Source organism: Pinus tabuliformis, chromosome 4_2 (assembly GCF_031772625.1).
Source record: "Pinus tabuliformis cultivar Carrire ecotype Pingquan chromosome 4_2, CPIR1, whole genome shotgun sequence".
Taxonomy (NCBI): Eukaryota; Viridiplantae; Streptophyta; class Pinopsida; order Pinales; family Pinaceae; genus Pinus; species Pinus tabuliformis.
In genome coordinates, this window is record NC_142304.1 from 468105081 (window position 1) to 468115235 (window position 10155).

General features: G+C 42.3%; 1 long non-coding RNA gene across 1 annotated transcript; it reads left to right on the forward strand.

Annotated features, from left to right (window-relative positions):
* Positions 1-2527: 2527 nt before the first annotated feature.
* Positions 2528-3002, forward strand: LOC149169995 (uncharacterized). Its single transcript, XR_016259500.1, has 3 exons — positions 2528-2637; positions 2737-2807; positions 2896-3002. It is a non-coding gene; the product is annotated as an uncharacterized LOC149169995 (long non-coding RNA).
* Positions 3003-10155: the final 7153 nt, after the last annotated feature.

The window sequence follows — 10155 nt, forward strand, 5'->3', positions numbered from 1 at the left end:
GATGAGGGGTGGGCCGGATCATGAGACCATACTTCTATGACCCTGGGAATGCCAGGACAATCACGCAGAAGATTTTCATCCTTGCATAATCTACAAGGAAATTTGACTTTCCACGGAGGAGCAGAAGGTGGCCTGATGGGAGGTGTACTCGAGGGACTAGCTACAGTTTTAGCCTCTCCCTTAGGAGACTTCTTCTTCTTCGTCTTCTTCTTCTTCTTCTTAGTCACCTGGTTACTCGAATCTAGACTTTCACCAGGCGAAGTAGAAGATGAGGACGTAGAAACAGGCGAAGAAGGGGAGATGTCCATCTTAGAATCAACATGATGTTGTTCAGGTGGAGGGACTGATTGACCAGAAGTTGAGACGGCAGGGACCAAAGAGGTTGGGAACAACCAAACAGGCAACCCAACAGTTAACCCTGGGAGGGACAACGTTGCCATGTAAGGAGCACCAACATGCCCAAACGGAGCGAAATGACCAGGGTTCCCGTCAGAGGGGATCCCTTGGTTGGTGAACCCCGGAAAAGTTGCCATCGAAAAAGAAACCTACTCAAGCTAACGAAAACAAGATCTAACCGGGTAAATGTGAATCGTGGCTGAATAAATTTTAAGACAAAGGAACCGAACTTGACCTTTTCACTTTTTAAGAGTCAAGAAAAGGAAAAAAAGATGACTCTAGTCTCCTTTGAATGTTTAATGAGCCCGAAGTGACAAATGCTCAGGTGAGCCTTTTCTTTTAGGGAGTCCGAAAAGGATCAAAAGTGACTACTCTGGAGAAACTAGGCAAAGGGTTTACCAAAAAAATCCGTAAAATTGCATATACACCTTGGAAATCATATGAAAACCAAGGACTTTACGTACGACAGCCAATCTTCCCGAATGTTGTGTTCAGTGCATTACGGCTAGTAAGGCGGCAGACATGGCTTCCTGTGGATAAAGGATGATAACCTAGTGGTGTCTCCCCATATACTCGACGGTACGTGGGAGCACAAATCCGTGCTAGAACACTATTGAGTCACAAAAGGAGGAATCACCCAACCTTAATGTGAAACAACAGTGACTAGGTTTAATGATGCCGAAACACGTCTCTAGCCTAGACCTCTAGATGTATGCGTTAAGTTCCAATGCGTTTTTAGATTCATTCAGTTCATTTTACGGTTGATCTTTGATTAGGTTTCAATTTCCAGGTCTTACCGTATGTAATCTCTCACAATTTCCTAAATGCAAGCTATATGCCAAAATATATCATTTCATTCGATGAACGCTAGCTACGAGAGAGTTGAGATCTTTCAATCAAACAAAATGATCATAAAACAATCCACAATAACTCTAATGCAGCTAATGGCAATAAACGAAACTTTTCTTTAAAGTCACTAATCGCTAATAACAATGAAAAGCTCTAATTTCCATTAACTACTGCAACGCAAAAGAGATTGTTCGTTTTCTTTTCGATGGCAAAATGCACTAAACAAATTTTGAGAGATAATAACAAAGAGTAAAAGAGACAAATTTCACTCAATGAAAACACAATCAAGTCCTTGAAACACCAAGACAATCTTTCAAACCAAGAAAAATCACAAAGACCTCAATGAGCTATGTAATCTAAGCCCAAACGAAGCCAAGCGAAATCCAAATGAAAAAGAGGTAAATTGCTTGAAGAACACAATAAAAAGTTTTGACAACCACTAGACAAGTGAAAAAAGTAGCCAAGAAGTTGACTGGACAATCAAAGAACCAAAAACTCCTACGGAAGGCTCGATGCACAAAGCCACTAGATGCCCTAGGGCTGGAATGTGAAATCAATGGAAAGAGGCAAACACCCGAAGGATGAAGGTCAAAACCAGTCAAACAAAACTCTAACACACTTAAGTGATTGAGAGGAAGTATCTAGACACAAAAACCAAGCTTGGAAGGCTCAAAACAAGCAAACTGTCACAACCCTTTACACATAAATATACATAGTAAAAAAAAAAAATTCTATGGTCTGAATATTAAAACTCATACCATACATATGAGCTGATACACAATATGTACCACCATGTATAATCTCACGCGCTTCATCTAATTGTCATTTAGTCAATCATTATGCTATACTTGGTTCACCATAATAAATTGTTTATTAACTCGTTGATCGACATTGGTTTCAATGTTTGCATTATGGTGTTAAGCGATAACATATCTTTGATGTAACATGTATGTTGACTTCTGAGCCTAACCCCTAAACCCTCCCCCAACATACGGAGTATTTAATGGGCTCGGGGTTTGGAGGTCCAGCTGCAGATTTGGGCAGGCTCAACTCACCTACCGCATCGATTGTATCGGCTCACAGCTGGCCAGGTGGCATGGCCTGTACACACACCCATGTGACACCTCGGCCTTGGGATCCTCGGCCTTCCCGCCTCTTCTTCCCGCTTCATCTAAACGGTCAAGATCTATTTCGGCGATTGAAGGGTGGAAATACTTCCAAGGGTTTCAAGTCACTACTTAACCTCCGTGGCCTAAGGTCGGGGTTCATTTGTTTGCATTGCTTTGTCGGTTCAGCTCTCTGCCGAGACTTTGGTTCGTTCTTCCCAGACTTACAGTTACCACCTGCAACTTCTCCAAAGGCCGTGAAGGGCCCAGCTCCGGATTTCCTCAGGTGATTACGCTCTTGTGATTAATGGATAACGTTCTTGTTATTTCACTGTAATGTTATGGTTGATTTAATGTGTGCCTTTCTGCTGTTGGGCGAGCACAGGTGGAGCTGCTTAACCCGTTCATGGTGTCGAGGTGATGGTCTCGACAGTCCAACCTCCTCGGCGGATACAGGTCGGTTCTCAGTAATGTTTGCTTGTTTTTCTTTATGCGAGCTCAGAACCTATCGTTTCTGAGTGGTGCTCCCATGTTTTTCTTTCAGACCGCCGAGGGTTTGCCGGTTCTGTGCTTGGGTTCAACGAGGTACTCTCCAAGAGAACCCTCATGGTTGCCTTATGAGCTATAGGCTAGTTGTTTTAGAGTTTTGACTGGAGGTTCTGTTTCAGACAGAACCCATGTATCGTTTTTTCTTTGTTTCCTCAAGAAATAAGGTGGTTTTTACGCGGCCAGACTTGGGTCTTTTAGTCTTTTGCATAACTTCCAGCATCGGTCTGGCCGTATGCTCACATTGAAGTTGGCGGAACCAGGTTCCTTTGTTTTAGTACTGCCTCTATTTTTGCTGTATATGCATACTGTTTCCTTATCAGAGGTACACTGCTGTATTGTTTTTAATTGACGACATAAGCAGAAACTTATCATTCTGTTCAAACCCTCCGACGGCATAAGCTTTTCGTTTTGAATTATATCTAAGGATATTCATCTAATGTATATTCATTTTTCTTATTGGAATTAAATGTCGTTGCCATTATACTTGTTCTGTATACATAAACGCTGTGTATCTCAACGCTGCTAGAACTCGTGTTTTCAGTTTATTTATATACAGTTGTCTTTTATGTAACAGGTTCAGATACATGCATGCGATTCTAGACCTTTTAGCTTTGCTATTGATGCTCTCAATATATATATGATGATACTTCTGTTTTGGTTTCTTTAGATTATGAATATCGAAATATATAGAAGTATGAGGGTTTGATCCACCATTCATCATTCCTCATTTGAACTAGTTTCGCTGTTCTTTTTGTGGAAAAGCTATGGTTAAACTCGCACTGATTACACTCAGGGACAGAGTCCCATATAGCTGTAGGATGTTTCTCTGTGTAACTATGTAGCTGTTTCGTATTTCATCTACCATGTATATATGTATATTTTGGCATGCTCTTTCCTGTACTGTCTCAGCAATTGTAATCCGGCTACAGCCGTGACCTCTTTCCAAGCGCTGGGGTTCCAGGCTCGACTTTCATAGTTCATAATATGTAACGATAATTTATGTTTCAGATATTTCGGTATAAGTTTTCTGATATAGTTTTCCTGAGCATGTAATACCTTGGTTATTTCTGCCTGTTCCGTGCCATACTCTGCACCCTTAACAGACATTCGATAATTTAACCTAGGCAGTTAATAAACTAATTCTGGCATTGCAGAAGCTAACTCAGGCGTTCTATAATCTAGCCTCTGTACTTTTAATAACCGCCAGCTAGTTTTTCGACCAGGTCTATCAGCAGATAGCCTATTCCTTTAACTATCACCACACTTATGCGGATTCCAAGTACATTGTAACAGTTCTAAGAAACTATAACATTTCTTGTTAACTACTGTGGTCATTTATAAGTCTCCTTTCTAATGCAACAAGGAATCTGAGGTTAGAATCCGTACCTGATTCGCCAGAGTCACAATTAGATACTCGAGCAAGTCACCTGTGCGTCGAGTCTGCTCATCCACCCAGCCATGAGATCCATCTTCCTGACGGAATTCTCTCCCTCGAGCTATCTTGCAGGCCTCAAGCCCTCAACAAGATCTGAGCACCTTGTGCCTGGTTATCCGGTCCTTACCAGACTTAACCGATTTCCTCAGTGTATCCTCTTTTCCTTTTTCCTTTTCTATGGAAAAGAAAATTACTTCTGTCTGTCCCAACAGCACAGAACTTCCTCCCTACACCCAGGACTTTTCCTGTTTGGGAGGGCAGTTTAAATCAGTTTTTACAACTGCTTTCCTTTCTTTGAAATACACCTCCCAGAGGCTGCCAGCATTTCAAGAAAATATTTCATTTATTTAATAATGTAGTTCATCACAGTTTTGTTTCTTTTAACATAAACAACAACTACTACTATATTGTCTTTTTACCACAGTAAAATCCACATTTACATTCTACTGGGGGCATTACATCTCCCCCTCCTGTGATTGGACATCGTCCCGATGTCCGTTTCCCTTAAACAAATTCGGGTAAGCTTTTTTAAGGAGTTCCTCATCCTCCCAAGTGGCCTCTTCAGGTCCATAATGCTGCCACTGCACCTTAGCTTGGATAATAGCCCGTTTCCGCAGCTGCACTTCTCTCCGGTCGAGAATGGTCAGTGGTTCGACCAGAACCTCGCCTTCCGGCTCGACCTGCGAAAGCAACAGATTTAGTTATTCCTTGTTTAAGGATAAAGCTTATTCATAATGACCAAATTTAATTCTTACCCGAACATCCTGCCATTGAATCACATGTTTAGGATCGTAGACGTATTGTTTTAATACGGAAACATGAAAAACATTGTGAATCTTAATATGGCTTGGTAGGGCAAGCTGATAAGCTACTGGCCCCACTCTTGCCAGGATCTGGAAAGGTCCAAAATAGCGTGGTGCCAGCTTGGCACACCCACTCCACTGCAAGGTACTTCTTCTGGTTTGGATTCTTACGAAAACATGGTCTCCGACCTGGAATTCTTTGAACCTTCTCTTTCGGTCTGCAAAACTTTTTTGTCTGTCCTGAGCAGCCTTCAAATTGTTACGCACCTTCTTCACCATGTCTTCCATTTCTTTGAGCATATCCGGGCCCAATCTTAATCTATCTTCAGGTCCACCCCAACTTGAGGGTGTGCGGCACTTCCGCCCATACAGAACCTCAAAGGGACTCAACTGTGTTGATGTATGATACCCGTTATTATACGCGAATTCAACCAGATGGAGGTATTCCTCCCACTGGGTTGGTCGCATCATAACACATGCTCTCAGCATGTCCTCCACCACCTGGTTTACCCGCTCCGTTTGCCCATCGGTCTGGGGATGATAGGCTGTACTAAAGTTCAGTTGTGTCCCCAGTTCCGCAAACAATGTCCTCCAAAAGGCTGATGTGAACTTAACATCACGATCCGAGATTATTACCTTCGGAAGTCCATGCAACTTGAACACATTTTGCATGAAGATATGAGCAATTTGCACAGCTTTATACGTGGATTGAACCGGTATGAAGTGTGCTGCCTTACTTAACTTATCCACTACTACCATAATGGAATCATTATTTTTCCTTGTTCGAGGCAACCCGGTTATAAAGTCCATGGAAATGATCTCCCATTTCCATTCCGGAATGGGTAAGGGTTGTAGCAACCCTGCTGGATGCATATGCTCTGCTTTAATCTGCTGGCATTCTAGACACCGCGCTAAATATTCAGCTACCTCTTTCTTCATTTTTGGCCAATAGTATTCCTTCCGAAGTGCAACAATCATTTTCTGGTACCCTGGATGCCCGGTGTAATGGCTGGTATGGAATTCATCTAGAATCAATTTTCTAAGATTATTTTCATTGGGCACATACAGCCTTTTATGAAAATACAGCATTCCGGCATCGTCTAACTCGTATCCTTGTTGTACTTCCTTATCAGAAAGCTGTTGTATTTGCTGTTTAATTCGCTGATATACAGCATCTTGATCAGCTGCTAATTTTATCTTCTCAAGTAAGGTACTCTGCCATTTACTGGCCGAAAGTCTGCACACACATTGCACCTTTCGGCTCAATGCATCAGCCACTCGATTCTCCTTTCCCTTCAAATGCTTAATTTCAAAATCAAACCCACTTAAGAAATCTGCCCAACGAGCTTGTCTCGTATTCAAGGTGGGTTGACTGAAATAGTTCGTCAAACTGTGATGGTCTGTCAACAACAGAAATTTTCTTCCTAACAGGTAATGTCTCCACATTTTCAACGCATGAATAACAGCTGCCAATTCCAAGTCGTAAGCGGAGTATTTCTGTTCATGTTCCTTCAATTTCCTTGATTCATATGCAATCACTCTTCCTTCTTGCATCAACACTCCCCCCACACCTTCTTTACTTGCATCAGTACAGACCACGTAATCCTTATTAGGATCAGCTATACTCAAGATAGGTGCTGTGGTGAGTAAGTGTTTGAGCTGTTCAAAACTCCGCTGACATTCTGAGGTCCACTTAAATACCTTCCCCTTCTTTTGTAAAGAGGTGATAGGGTATGCTACCCTTGAAAAGCCTTCTACAAACCTTCTATAATAACCTGCTAGCCCCATAAAGGATCTGATATCTGCCACGTCCTTTGGTATAGGCCACTCCATTATAGTTCTGATTTTTTCAGGGTCTACTGCAATTCCTTCCTTTGTGATCACATGGCCTAAGTATTGTATTTCCTCCTTGAAGAAATCACACTTACTAAACTTTGCATATAACTGATGTTCTCGCAAAGTTTGCAACACCACTCTAAGATGTTCTTCATGCTCCTTTCTCGATCGGGAGTAAATCAGAATGTCGTCTATGAAGATTAGCACAAACTTATCTAAGAACTTGTGAAACACACTGTTCATCAAACACATGAAGGTAGCAGGTGCATTGGTCAGACCAAAAGGTAGCACCACGAACTCGTAGTGTCCATACCGCGTTCTGAAAGCTGTTTTAGCGATATCCTCCTCCTTAATTCTGATCTGATGATAACCAGATCGCAAATCGATCTTAGAGAATACCGTTGCTCCCTTCACCTGATCAAAAAGTTCATCGATCCGAGGTAAGGGATATTTATTCTTGATCGTGAGCTTATTCAGCTGACGATAATCAATACACATCCGGAAGGTTCCATCTTTCTTTTTGACAAATAACACTGGGGCTCCCCAGGGTGATACGCTGGGACGGATGTAATTCTTGTCTAACAGCTCCTGCAGTTGCATTTTTAATTCTGTTAGTTCTGGTACGCTCATTCGGTAAGGTGCCCGTGACACGGGTGCCGCTCCCGGAATCAGTTCAATGGTGAAATCCACATCTCTTTTAGGTGGTAGTCCTGGTACTTCTTCAGGAAAAACATCTACAAACTCTTGTACCACTGGAATGTTGCCCAGCATGGCAGTTTTATCCTTCTGATTTGCGTAACCCACCTGAATAGCATAAATTTGACACTTCTTCTTGATGCATTTAGCTAACTGAGATGCTGTAATAGGTCGAATCTGTACGGGATGTTTGATTCCTTGTAACTCCTGCTGCTCTCCATGATCATCCTTATAATAGATAGTTTTCGTCTTGCAATTCACTAATGACCAGTGTTTTTCCAGCCAATCCATCCCAATCAGGATGTCATATGAACCCAACGGTAGTATGTTTAAGTCTGCCACTATTGGCTGCCCTGCTATGGTTAAAGAGCAATTATTTATTTTGGCCAAGACTCGCCTCTTGGCTCCTGTAGCTAATTGGACCAGCCATGGATTTCTGAATTTCTCAGATTGTAACTTACATTGCTCTACTATCTTTGGGCTAACATAACTTAAAGTAGCTCCTGGATCAATAAGAACAGCTAAAGAAAGATTTGAGATTTTACCTTCAAATTCAACCATAGATGGCTGGTACTCCGCTTGGCGGTCCTCCAAGGCTGCATTAATTCTGGGTACACTACGTGCCATGTCCCCAACGGTCGATGCTTCATGAATTTGGGATATCTGGTCCGTCCCCTTTCGCTGCGGGCAGTTTTTGACATAGTGAGGTCCTCCACAACCCCAGCATTGAACTGGAGGTCTGGTCATCCCTTCACTTTCTGGCCTAACAGGCTGTTCACTTACTCTAGATTCACTTGCTGGCCTAGCTCGGGACGCACTTCTTGCTACAGATCTACTGTTAAATCCTTTACTAGCTCCCTTACTTCCATTGCTGCGACCTCCCTTGCTGTTTCCAACCATCCGACTACTCTTTTTCTCATTCCATCTTTTGTTTGAAGTATCCCCCTTCTGTTTATTCTGCTGGTAGCAGATCCTTGCTTTTCGAATGGCTTCATCCATGGTCCTAGGATTGTCAAACTCAATCCGCTCCCTTATATATGAAGGTAAGCTGCTCACAAACCTTTGAACCTTGGCTTTCTCCTCCTTGATATAAGGTACATAGCGTAACAGAGAGGTAAAGCGGTTAATGAACTCATCCATAGTCTGCTGCCCCAGTCTTAAATCATGGAACTCTCTCGCTTTCTCATCGTAGAAACGCTCAGTTAAGTACCTTTCTTTGAAGTATTTCTGAAACTTCTCCCAAGTAATGGTTCGTTCGCTGACCCCCTTAACAATCTTGATTTCCTCCCACCACAAGGTTGCCTTACCTTGTAGCTGGAAAATAGCCAGTCTCGCTTTCAAGTTGTGATCATACTCATACAACTGAAAATATTTATTCATATTTATTAACCATGCTTCTGTTGCCTCTTCCTATTCGCCATCGAAATGTGGGGGTTTAATCTTCCAGAATTCTCCCTGCAACTCCATTTTCTGACGTTTTGAGGTTTGCTGTTGTGGTACATTGTCAGAATGATCCTCTTTGCCTTTTGAATTTTCAGGTACATTCTGAAAGTCTTGCTCCTCTGTCACCCTCTGCTGTTCCGCGCTGGGGTTAGATGAAGGTGGATTCTACCTGTCCGACAAACTCTTCAGAATTCTTTCTTGTTCTACTGTTAAACGTGCGTTGTCTTCTCGCAAACGTGCCATCTCATTTTTCAACTCCTGAACAGTTTCTAGTATTGCAAGGTTGGTACTTCGTGTTGCCTCACCCAACTGTACCCACAGTTCTGGATTTTCCTGAGGGTTACTGCCGTCTCCTTGCATTTCGTTACTTTTCCCTTTTTCTTTGGCTGGACTGCTAGCTTGTTATAGTTCTGTGTGTCACCCCTTCATAACAGAACAACAGTTAAATAATTTTATCAGTTTTTTTTTTATGTAAATATACATGGTGTATGCTCCTGCACAGTGAAACATGTCATGTTGAGGCCACAGTGTTGTAACTGGGCTCTGATACCAATTTGTCACAACCCTTTACACATAAATATACATAGTAAAAAAAAAAAATTCTATGGTCTGAATATTAAAACTCATACCATACATATGAGCTGATACACCATATGTACCACCATGTATAATCTCACGCGCTTCATCTAATTGTCATTTAGTCAATCATTATGCTATGCATGGTTCACCATAATAAACTGTTTATTAACTCGTTGATCGACATTGGTTTCGATGTTTGCATTATGGTGTTAAGCGATAACATATCTTTGATGTAACATGTATGTTGACTTCTGAGCCTAACCCCTAAACCCTCCCCCAGCATACGGAGTATTTAATGGGCTCGGGGTTTGGAGGTCCGGCTGCAGATTTGGGCAGGCTCAACTCACCTACCGCATCGGTTGTATCGGCTCACAGCTGGCCAGGTGGCATGGCCTGTACACACAGCCATGTGACACCTCGGCCTTGGGATCCTCGGCCTTCCCGCCTCTTCTTCCCGCTTCAT